Source organism: Perca flavescens, chromosome 3 (assembly GCF_004354835.1).
Source record: "Perca flavescens isolate YP-PL-M2 chromosome 3, PFLA_1.0, whole genome shotgun sequence".
In the NCBI taxonomy this organism is placed as follows: domain Eukaryota; kingdom Metazoa; phylum Chordata; class Actinopteri; order Perciformes; family Percidae; genus Perca; species Perca flavescens.
This window is the reverse complement of record NC_041333.1, coordinates 31,072,387-31,085,302: the sequence shown is the minus strand read 5'-3', so window position 1 is coordinate 31,085,302 and position 12,916 is coordinate 31,072,387.

Below are 12,916 nucleotides of genomic sequence, written 5' to 3'. Positions count from 1 at the left end.
ATTAGTTAATCAGACAAAGCTTCATCCATGCACAGGTCACAAACACAGAGTATACAGAGGATTAGAACATCTCCTCAGTCAACAATATGTGTGCAGTACGAAACTCTGAATACGCTTACAGCCATTCACAACATGTGACACCGATTCTAAGTGTTGATCAGAGTTGGAATGGATCACCCACATTGCACCTGTAGTCTGGCTTTCACAGTGACCCAGAGAATGTTGTCACCTACAGCCGCACCACATGGAAGGAGACACGGGCGGTCTGCAAGGGGGTTTCAACTGTTAAAAACTCAGTGTAAGACACACACACACAGAATAAGTTGAAAGACATTTAAAATAGAATATGTATCAACATATATCAGCACCATCTTATCTTAAAAAAAAAATCGAATATCATGCCACCAAACACGTGGAATAGAACTGAAATGTGTGACCAGATATTTTAGCTTTCAATGATAAAGAGTTTGTAAATTGTCCACCTCACTGCTGTCTACTTTTATTTATTGTGCAATGATCCGTAAAATCAGTAGGATATACAAGTGAAATATGGTAGTAACACTCATCAGATTAATAATGATAATACATTTACAAAAAAATATGGTTACTCTTTATTTTAACCCTCCATTAAGCATTTATAAGCATTACATAGATGTTTAATAAATCATTTAGAACTTACCATAATGTAGTTGTAAGCCAATAAAAGTGTGTATTTGGTAACACTTGAACTACTCCTGGGTACACCCATAAATGAAGACAAATAATGAATGACAATCAAATAATGACAATCAAATAAAACACAATTTTAACTATATAAATTATGCCTTCATAGAAGAAGTTATAATGTTGACAAATACTGTACTCTTGTCAACACTTAAAATGTCCTTATATCTGCTTATTACAGCATTATAGTATGTTATAAACCATTTATGAAATGATTACTGTATATATTACATATATATATACTGGTGGGGTTGAAGCAAAGTGTTACTCACAATAATAAAAATATCAAGTATAGTGTTATATAGCTGGATGTAATTCTGTCACAAATATGCTTCACCGTAGTTTCCACTTGCCGTTGGAAAGCTCCTCTCAGTCACAACAACATCATTATCATTTAAAAGGCTTCTCAAAACAGGATCTTTATTTAATCATGATGTTTAATCAACCATAAAAAAAAACAATGCATCTGCTACGACTGCAAGCAAAATTACTGCAAAAATGTAAAGACATGTAAGTTAATTACACACAGTTTTTTTTTTTTTTTTTTTTTGAAGATATATAGCCGAACGTCATTCCCAGCTGCTGGAGGACAGACTTTGATCCCAAATCGATTAATCCCAAATGGCAAAAAAGTAAAGTGAAGTAAAACCGACAGATGATGGAGTCAAGTTTACAGACAGTGACAATAAAACGGCCGCTCTCTGGTGACAGCAGGTTAAACCTAATGAAATGCGTGCGTTAATGTGTCTGATGTTCCATCTGTAAGTACTGCCGCATGTTTCAAAATCCATCCGTAATGGGAAAAAGAATGTATGTTATACCACAACAGGTAATAGTCAAAGTTTGGTTCTGTAACCACAGGTATTTAATGTCTCTGTCCCCTGGCTGTCACTGTGTTTGTGCTCCTTGTACCTGACCTCTGCAGGCTGCTTGTGTGGCGTGACAGGCACTGTGACAGGTAGGATGTGTGGAGGCCCTCATTAGTAAAACCAGGAGGACTCTGCATGTCTCCTTTGCTGGAGCTCCTCTGCCTATCCTCTGCCTCCCCGACAAACCAAAAGCTGATTGAAGCAGCCAGGTCTTCTTGTTGCTATAGTAATAGGCAACACTGGCTCACCCCTCTCAAAAACATGTTTTTGGCATCCCTGTAGCCGTGGGTTTTTACGGCCTCCCCCTCAGAGCTCTTACACCCCCTTTGTTTACAGTGTTCCTCTTGCTGTTTTTTGCAGACACTGCAGTTTTTTATTATGCATGATGCACCTCTTTAGTCGCGCATGAATTTGTAATCATCGAGGTCGCGGGGATCAGGAAAAGTTGTGGTGATATGTGCAATGCCCCTGCAAGAATTTTATATTTCGTCTGTTTTATAACCTCTAACAAATCATGTATTAAGATCAGTTATGAATGTATCGACAACACCATTCTTTCATACATTCCAATGTTTTCCTAACAGCAACTGAAAAATTAAGATTTAAGAGTAATCATGACACAATTGAATAAAAAAAAAACTAATTTAAAATTATTAACTCAATCATAGTTTAAATCATAATACAGTTAAGTGCTATTTCATTGACTACATGTTCAAAATCAGATTATCAACTGCAGATTTGAAGAAGTGAAATATAAATGTTAGAATCTGAAATATGAAAAAAATATCTCAGTGACCTTGGCACAAAAATAACATATTCTGTTTGATATCAACCCCTACTGTATACTGTATATATATTTACAATAGAGTTCACAGATTTCAGTGCTGTGTGCAATAGTGAATCTACAATGAATTCCTTAACTTGCCGGCTTTTTCTGTATTGCGGCAAAACGATTGCCTGCTTTTTGTGCAGTATTGCCCTCCATCTGTCTGTTTGTACTGTACAACCATACAGGAGTCCTCTCCAGCAGTGCATCGTGGGGTGGGAAGAGCCTCCTTCAAAGACGAAGTCGGCCATGCACTCCTCTACTATGGCACATTGGTATCAGTTACACCATAATTTCATCACCAGCAGTTCCCTGTGAATCCTGCTTACATTAACTTTTTACAGGGATTGGCAACAGAGACGCAGGGATGCATGGCAGTGCCAGCACTTGAACCCATTTAGCTTTAGCCCTTTTATTCAATACTCGATCCCAACATATTGTTATTTGTTGATGAAGTGTTGTATTTGTATGAACAAATGGCCTGAATTGTGAAGAATCCCTGCAGTTACAGTGGGATTACATTGAGAGAAAAGGCGAAGGGGATTAAAAAAACAAGAGGATGGGGATACTTCAAAGTGGCAAAGTATGCAGGGCTGTGTTTGAATGATGGCTGGCGTATTGTTTTGATAAGTGTTCCCTGAGGAGAACATGTGAGGGAGCGTGTCACTTTCTCCTCTCATCTCCGCGAAAGGGAGCCGGGCACCGAGGGAACGTCAAAACCAGCTGTAATTACAGCATTCATACAACAACACTGCAGAGCGGCTGGTTCACACTTCCACAGCGGCACAAACACACACAAACAGCATAAATGCAAATGAATTAATTTGCTTTAAACATGAGCCTAAATGAACATGTTAGACCCTGAGATGGTGATGATAATACTGGTGCACAGGGAGCAAGGAAGAACATCAAATTCAGACAATTTAATCCAATCCCCACGATACACACAACTGCTTTCATCACTGCTCATTGTGATTTTATCAGTCACTAGTGCTTGTTCTGAGACAATACACAAGGTCAAATACACTGTAAATTTCTATATTTGTTCACAATGAGTCTGGAACGTTAATTAACGTTACATTGTTTCTGCTTACAAATGTAAATTACAAAAGCAACGTGAATAAAGATGAGTTCATTAACCCATTAATTTGGCCATGAACAGCTTTTAGATGATGATGAAATGATGATTACTCTAGGTCTCATTATGGAATATGTTTTATTTTGACATTTGAAAATATTCGCAGATTTGTAGATTTAAAGATTGCAAACAAACAGCTTTTAATAGACAGATTTAATAATTATCGGTACTGGTTCGATTTGGTCAGAGCACCTTTGTTGCATGTCCTTTCTCTTTCTCACTGTGACTGTGACTGCATAATAACATAAAATCAGTGCAGCATTTCTTTCATTGCAGGAATACTGATTCTGTTATTATAAAGCCAGATATGTATTCAAGATTTTTAAACTGCACTTCTAGTTTTCTAGCAGGATCACACACACGGAGATTCGAGCAGAGCAGATTGGTTTACACCCAGAGAAACCCACATTACTAGATTACTGTTGTCTTTCTCAGGGTGTTCCACCGCAGTCTCTCATAACGATGTTGTGGTTGGGGGAGAGTGTACCAAGCCATCCCAGCGATTTCAAGTCATTGTGGTCTCATTACAGCAGGCTGTTGGTAATCCTCTGCCTTTGATCTAGGAGCTGAAGGGAGCTGTGTTTTACTGTAGTTTAAACAATGTTCTCCCTGCTCCCTCAGCACCTCCACCAGGAGCCCTGTGGTAGCTGAGGAGCCACAGCAATGTGACAATGTGAGCGAGAGAAACGTAAAGTTGGGGGTCGGTTTGTTTCTCAGCTGAATGCAGGTTAGACAGAAACACAGATGGAGGTGTGTTGGTGGTGTGTAAGTGAATCTGAGGTTAACCAGAAGGAGATTGATTCCATTGGGCTCACACTGGGCTCAGTTGGAGTGTGCTTTCAATTCAAGTCACTTCAGAATACTGTATTCATGCCTTAAGGGAGACAAGAGCACATGATATCATTTGGTAGTAAACAAGAGATGGAACAACAGCTTCATCATTATACACAACTCTGTATATATATATATATATATATATATTGCATCTGTATATATCTGGTATAACATTACCATTCATATTAGGTTGCGTGGTTCATATAATAAAATCAGACCTTTTCTTTGTAGCTTTGAAAAGCATGTCAGTACTGTAGTATAAAAGACAGGCTTTTCTTTATTTAAAGGGACGTCTTCAGAATTGAATTCAGTGCTAGAATTCAAAGCACCTTGCGGTAAGGGCTGTGAAACCAACAAATAAGTGAAATGGTTATAAATGTATATAACAAAGCCGGATAAACATTTTGCCTAAAACCAAATGAGAGCCAGAGTCACAATCATCTTCACTCTCACTTTAAACATTTTGAAACAATACAACGGAATCATAATCAGCTTTAATGGCCAAGTAAGCGGGAACACAAACAGGGAATTTGACACAGGCTTTTTTTCATCTACTGTATGTCAAACATGAAATCCCATCCAAAAGCATTTTGCTGTTTATTTGTGTCTTGCCTTTAGCAGTTAAAGGCATCAAAAGTCAAGTTAAAATGTCATACTGGGAGGAATCAAGCACAGTCTAGGTAGATTTTCTTCAGTTCGCAGTAGTCTCAATTGACCATAATAAAATGCAGCTGCCAAAAACAATTCTCGGAGAAAACCCTTTTCATCTTGGAGAGAACCAGGCTAGCTGTTTCCACCTGTTTCCAGTCTTTATGCTAAGCTATGTTAAGCAGCCCTCTGAATGTAGCTTCATATTGAACAACCATATACTGTATGAGAGTGGGGTAAATAAATGAGCTGATAAGAGCGGTGACTGAACCAAACCATTAATGTTGAGGTGAAAGATGCTGGAAGTGAGGCCTGGTCTTTGTTCCTGAACCTTAGAATTAAATTAAATATGTGAGATGATTAAAAATGTGCTCCATGGTGCACTGGCAGCTCTTTGGATCATTGTAGTGTGTCTATACATCATTGCTCCCCTGGGCTTTCACCATGGATGCTTTTGGCATCATCCCAGACAAACCAACCATTCAGGAACAAGCAGTTGCAACAATAAATTACAATTGCAACATTGAATGACCATATTTTGTTATTGCTTATGCATCATCCTCTGACTGGGAGTTTACACACCTTTCTTGCAAGCTGTAAAAAAGGCATTCTGGGAAACAAAAAAAAAACCAAAAACAAAACCAGCTAGTATTGTAATAATATTTAATATGTAAATTAGTATTTTTTTGTTGTCATTTTCCTTGATTCTGGTGCAGTGACCTGTCTTATTCATTGCTATTTCAAGATACACTCATTTTTTAGAAATGACACAACTTGATTTCTATTCATTAGGTTGCAGATTTTAGAAGTTATTCTACTAAAATAAGGTTTCTGCGAGTCTCCAGGGATGCTACGTAGCAAAGATGGAGACCGTTGACGGTGAGTAGTGTCTAGCGTTTTACACTCAACTTTTTGACTGTTGAGTGCACCATCCAGGTAGGCCTACTGAGAGCGCACTGCATTGTGTTGCATTTTGCATTATACTTCTGTTTATGCACTCACAATAGCAAGTAAGTAGAGAAGTACGGAAATGGAGACACAGCATTAAACTTGTTAGGAATTAATGATGGTATGAAATGATACATAAACAGTAAGATGAAAATGATCCTGCGGTGAGTAAAGTGGCTGCAGACGATTCAGTTTTTCTGAAAATTAGCTGCAATTTCACATTAAAACAAATAAATCAGCAAAAACTAACTGGAGTGTTTTGGATGTCACAAAAATGGAGATACCTAACAACATAAGAGCCTCAGAGAGGGATCCTTCCTTTAAATCTTAAGTCACACAAAGCATACTAAAGTTAAAAGACAGTGTCCGGGTCTCTGGAGCACCCATGGGACTCTTGAAACAAACCAAGGCGGTGCTTAATAAACCTCTAGAAACTACACAGGCAAAAGAACTGGGGGAGGGAATCAAAGGCAGCAAGCTCTCTGCTATATCCACCACCTGAAGCTCAACACATCCCTGCTCCAGCTCTGTACACACACTCACACACAAACACACACCTGTGGATTTTGTTATACCAATATGGAAATCATACAGTCTGATATGGCCTCACTGACAAAAATTCTCTGGGATTGTGCTCATCGCTGGCTCATGTACAGCCGCTGTGCGCTTCTGTTTGTCCCTGATCTTCAACATTTTGGTAGAAGTGTGGATTCCAATAAAGGCTTGTTAAACAACAGATTTCATTCTCAGACTCAAGAGGGCCCTGCTTGGCCCAGAGGCGTAAGCTGCTCCTTTGAACATCTAAATCCCCATGCAGCGTCTGACTTCCCTTTGTTATTCGCTGGTGGATGTTCCTTCACTGTTTTTCCGTATATACTTTCGCTCTGGAAAGGCTCCAGTGGACCGTGTAGAGGGAGCTTTTAGCTGTAATAGATCATCTCATTGAGATCATCAAGCCCCAGTTAATTGAACTTTTATATGATATCTCTGTAGGAGCACAGGGTGAACATATTGTATTAATAAAGAATTCATCAGCCAGAGATGGGGAGCCAGATTTAATGAGCCCCTCCCTGGATTGGAGAGGAGAGACATGAAACAAACAGTCTGCTCTCAGCCCGAATGTCTGCTGCCCTCTTCTGCCTGCTGCTGTTAACACACACACACACACACACACACACACACACACACACACACACACACACACACACACACACACACACACAGGTGTCAAAAGTATTCACATTCATTACTCAAGTAGAAGTACAGATACTAGGGTTTGAAAAGACTTTTGTAGAAGTTGAAGTATCAACTCAAGCTTTTTACTTAAGTAAAAGTGTAAAAGTACTGGTTTCAAAACTACTTAAAGTATAAAAGTAAAAGTAATGTAAGGCAGAGATCTTCAACCAGGGGTCCTCAGAGTCATTGCAGGGGGGCCTCCAAATTATTGTACATTTTTGAGTCTTTCAAAAAAATAAAAATAAAATGCCTTAACATAATTCCAACATATTATTAGCAAATATAAATTCCCACTGATTATATGCTTACTGGCCTATAGGTAAGGTAGTCACTAAGATATCAGCCCACAGATACAGTTAATCCTAGATTTACTGTGCCACATACAGTATGTCACATACAGTATGTAACATTAAAATATGATTTGTAAAATCATGCCAACAATTAATATTTTAATAGCTTATGAAAAAAGGTATGTAAGAAGGCTTTAGGTTACCCTAACAGTTATTGTAGGCCCAGTTTAATATGCAACATAATTTCATACAATATGTTGGGGGTCCCTGCTACATATCACTTTAAGTTAAGGGGTCCTTGGCTTAAAAAACGTTCATGACCCCTGATGTAAGGGGGGGAAATGCCATTAAGGACAACAGCTTAACTCTAAAACGCGGGGACAAAATCATATGACTATAATAATGTTACAGTATATTAAAATCATACCTGCAAACTCAGAAGGGCTGAAAAAGGTGACACGTAGGCTACATCTCTTCTGTGTTTTTCAGACAACGGCAGCTACAGTCTGGTGTCAGACTCCTCTCCAGTGAAATATAGACACACTTTTACACCGTTTAGCTCTCAGCATTTTATCATGTTTACTCCATCTTCTAGCTAACGCTAGGCTAACCTGCTTCCTACTGTAGTGTTGACTAGCGTCCCGCGGCGGCGATGTTCAGTTCCCTCTAACGTCCGTTTTCGAGCATCGCGCAGGCACCTAAGGCACCGAAATCCGTGTTGCTATTCGGTCCGGTAGATAACGGTCGTTAAGGCACCGGTGGCGTATTAGCACCAGGTCTGTACAGGTGTTATGGATCGCGTACAAACCAATAGGGTGTCGGAATAGCTATGTTTATACTTCTCATCCAACCACAATCAAATTCACTCTCTCCGGATGGAGCGATTTGGATAGGTTTTTTTGTGTGTGTTTTTTTGAACGATGACTGACGAGCTGGAATGAAAACAAGCCGAACTTAAATATGAGTAACGAGGCTATTTTTAAAATGTAGGGAGTAGAAAGTACAGATAATTGCTTGAAAATGTAAGGAGTAGAAGTAAAAAGTATGCTGTAAAATAATTACTCCAGTAAAGTATAGATACCCAAAATTTCTACTTAAGTAAGGTAACGAAGTATTTGTACTTCGTTACTTGACACCTCTGACACACACACACGCACACACACACACACACACACACACACACACACAAGCATGATAAGCATTATGCGGTGAGTGCTTCTGAACACTGAAGTTGTCAAAATAAAATGCTAGAATTAATAAATCAAAGTTCAATTGGCAGTATACATTTTCAGAATAAGACTCAAGAGGTTAAGGAGTTAGTTAGGCTGCAGTCACACACATACACACACACACACACACACACACACACACACACACACACACACACACACACACACACACACACACATTCACATTCAGGTGCCTCCCTATTGCAGCTTTGCTCCCTTATAAGGCCAGTGCTGTGAATATGTACCAAAGTGCATGTTGTTTATCTGCATTTAAATAATTGTAAAATCCAAGGCTGATTTTGGTTATTGTATCAATTTCCGATTTATTAAGGAATATGCATAACTAGTTCAGTACTAACCAATAAAGGTGCTTTCTTATGAAAATGGTGTGCCCTGTGTTCTATCTAGTTTTAAGAACATTCTTACTTGAATATATATTGTGCTTTTATGGTACATTTTTCAACATAAAGTTGTGTTTCATGAAATTACTCCAAACTAACTGACACACAGAAAACCCAGGGCCAAGAATTCCAGCACAGGAGTACTGGTTGGTCTGGGTGTACAATAAAGCTGCCATGGGAACAGGGTACATACACAGGCTCCAGGGTTGTCAATAAGGGCCCTAGTCAAGTGAGACACCTATTGACCCCCCCTGATATGTTAAAATGGCCATATTACTGGCCATATACTGGCCAGATATGTCCAAAGCATCTGGCTTAGTAGACATTTGGCGGTTACAAAACCCATCAGCGAGAGATTTTACATTCTTCTCTTCACTACATAGGTCGTTTTCCAGAATATACTTTTTTTTGGTGTCTCAGTGGCTGGTATCAACTATGGAAGCAAGTGACATTGGTAATATAATCATTTCAGACCAGTCCAATATTTCTCCATATTCTGTCCTTTAATAAGCCAGCTAGGTCAACTAGATGGAGGTTAAACTCTAGCCTTCTATTAGATGAGACCTTTAAGGAATCTCTTAGATCACAAATTAACCTCTATATAGAGACCAATCTCCCAACGGCTCCGTCAGCAGGGGTAGCATGGGAGGCTTTGAAAGCCTTTTTGAGAGGCCACATAATTCAATACTCATCATTCAGGAAGAAGGAAAACAATACTAAGCTCCAGGACTTTGAAAAACAGATCATATCTGCAGAATCTAACCTAAAAAAAAATATGTCCTCTGAAAATCTTACCAGGTTGACTAGATTAAAGTATGAGTATAATTCAATTATGACCCAGAGGCTCTCACACCATATTGTCCCAAATCCCTCTTCCTGTCAGGTACTTTTACCTGGCCTAATAAAGGCATTAAATATCTCGGCTTAACATTCCCCCCCCATACTGACGGATCTGATCAAAACAAATTTTGACCCCCTACTGGACAAACTGCAGGCTGATATAGAGCGGTGGTCTCCATTGTATCTCTCTACAGTATGTGGGGCAAGGCAAACATCATTAAAATGATTTGTGCTCCAAAATTCAACTACTTGCTACAGGCTCTCCCAGTCCAAATTCCTCTGCACTATTTCAAACAATTTGATCAATTTGATTTGATTTGTAATACATTTTTATGGAATAACAAACGCCCCAGGATGAACCTGCGAAAGCTGCAGAGGCCAGTGGACAGAGGAGGATTAGGTGTGCCCAACTTGCTCTTTTACCATTATGCGTTCACCATTAGGCATATGGCACAGTGGTCTTCCCCCGTGGTTCAACCTCGAAAGTGCAGTGTCCTCCCCTCTCACACCCATAGCGTACATCACAGCTAAATTAGCCCAACAAAATCAGTCACATAGAAAATAGCTAAGATCTTTAAATTTGATCCGTATCTGCACTAGTCTGCCGGGATCTGGCAAAATCCTAAGCTCTGTATAAATAAATCTCCCTTCCTTTGGAGGCTCTGGTTGCAAAAAGGGATTAGGGTGCTCGGAGACTTGTACCATGTTGGGACATTTAAATCTTTTGAGGCACTTAGACGGTAATTTGACTTACCACGTAATCAACAATGGAAGTATTTTCAGTTAAGACACCTCCTGGTGCAGGTCTTCGGCTCTCCTTCGTTAGTCCCTCCGAGCGGTGACATGTTAGAGAAGGTCCTAAAACATTTTGTGCGTGGCCGTGAAGCCTCTGCTTACTATGCTATGATCCTTACGGCCTTGGACTCCAATATATTGTCCCTTAAAAGGACATGGGAAACTGACCTAAAGGTGTCATTCACAGATGCAGAATGGGGCAGAATTCTTAGAAATGGAAAAGATTTTTGAGGGAAATGCGAACGCGACTTATTCAATTCAAAATACTGAATAGAATCTATTGGACACCATCCAGGCTGCATAAGGTTGGTTTGGTTGATAACTCGGAATGCTGGAGGTGTCAGGACAAAAGTGGTACCCTAATACACATGCTGTGGAGTTGCCCAAAAATTCAGGCATTTTGGTCTTCCCTACATGCATTCGTAGAGGAAATTGTCGACCAGAATATCCCATTCACCCCTAGTCTGTACCCTTTATTTTGGGGGACCCCTCTGCATTAAGTGACATGACCCCTCCACTCTCTAACTGGACCCAGACTGTCCTCATGTTAGGCCGGAAACTTCTGGTCAAAGAATGGAAAGCCCCCTCTGCACCAGCACTGGACTCGTGGCACGCCGCTCTGGGTCAGCTGGCTGTTTGTAACAACAAACAACATGTGACAATTGTCCTATAGGTTGCTTGATAAAGTGGAGGAGTACAACTTGAAATGGGGGAAGTATCATTCGTACACTTTGGGCATTTAATGGCGTTCTGGCTCATAAGCGTAGCATTTAACTAGAAAACATGACTGATGGATACATTTTGATAGGATAGAATACTGTACCTACATATAGGCAAGGTTGTAAACTCAAGGCCTCTGTGCATCACTGTCTCTTTTCCTTTTTTATATATATATATTAGGGCTGTCAAAATGAACGCGTTAATTTTTGCTTTAATTTTTTAATATTTAACTCGTTAAAAAAAATTAACGAAATTAACGCAGCTGTGTTTGTTTACTTCATGTGGCGGCTGAGAAACGTAATACGTCTCCATAACACCAGGCGGCGCTACTCTGTATTGTTGCCCAAGTAATGAAAACCGGCAGCTGATTGGACGAACACGTCACATGGGTTTGTTTTCTCCAGATATTGAGAGCCAGACTGTCATGGCGGCCGTTCAGAATACGATCTCATATTGTACTAAAATAGTTCACTGAAACATGTTTCTGAAAACATTTTAAGCGAGAAATAGGCCGTGATGCAGTTGCTGAATCTGTCTTCATTTCAGCTCAACAAAGGTCAGTTTAGAAGATTTTCGTCAGATTTTGAGAGACTAGTCACGTCACCTCACTCCGCTCGCCATTTCCGGGTGAGTCCCGACTGCCCTGCCGCCGACTGAACTCTCGGCTCGTTGGAGATGAACTGCGCCTCGCCTGTAAAGTAGACGAGAGCAGGCGACAGCAGCCGGGCTGCACTGATGAAATAGCTTCATGTTGACTTAGTCTGGGAAATATTATGTATACTACTGCAGAAATCTCATTCGTATGACTCTTATGGTTCTTATGTTATTTTTTAATGTAAAATAGTATTTTCTAAAAATCAAGTGCTATTTGTCTTTATTCTAGTTCAGTGACCTGCCTTATTCGTTGTTGTTTTAAGACACAGACACTCGTTTCTAGGAAAGTAGTTATAGACAGAAATGATGGTGATTGTTTTGCAGTCAGTAAAAAGTGAAATAACTGAAAAAGTAGGCGATGCTTGTAAATATGTACAATTTCTTGATAAAAACAGAGTTAAAATGTTACAAGATGAAAATATTGAATACGGGGAAAGTATCTTAGGGGGAGTTTTTCTTTAAAACTTCACACAAAGCATGGCAAAGTTAGAGGCAGGTCTCTGCACTCAGTGTTTTTTAAAGTGCTCATATTATGCCCATTTTCAGGTTCATAATTGTATTTCGAGGTTATATCAGAATAGGTATACATAGTTTAATTTTCAAAAAACATATTTTTGTTGTACTGCACATTGCTGCAGCTCCTCTTTTCACCCTGTGTGTTGAGCTCTCTGTTTTAACTACAGAGTGAGACATCTCACTTCTATCCCATCTCTGTTGGGAGTTGCACATGCGCAGTACCTAGGTAAGGACTACTTGCCAGTCAGA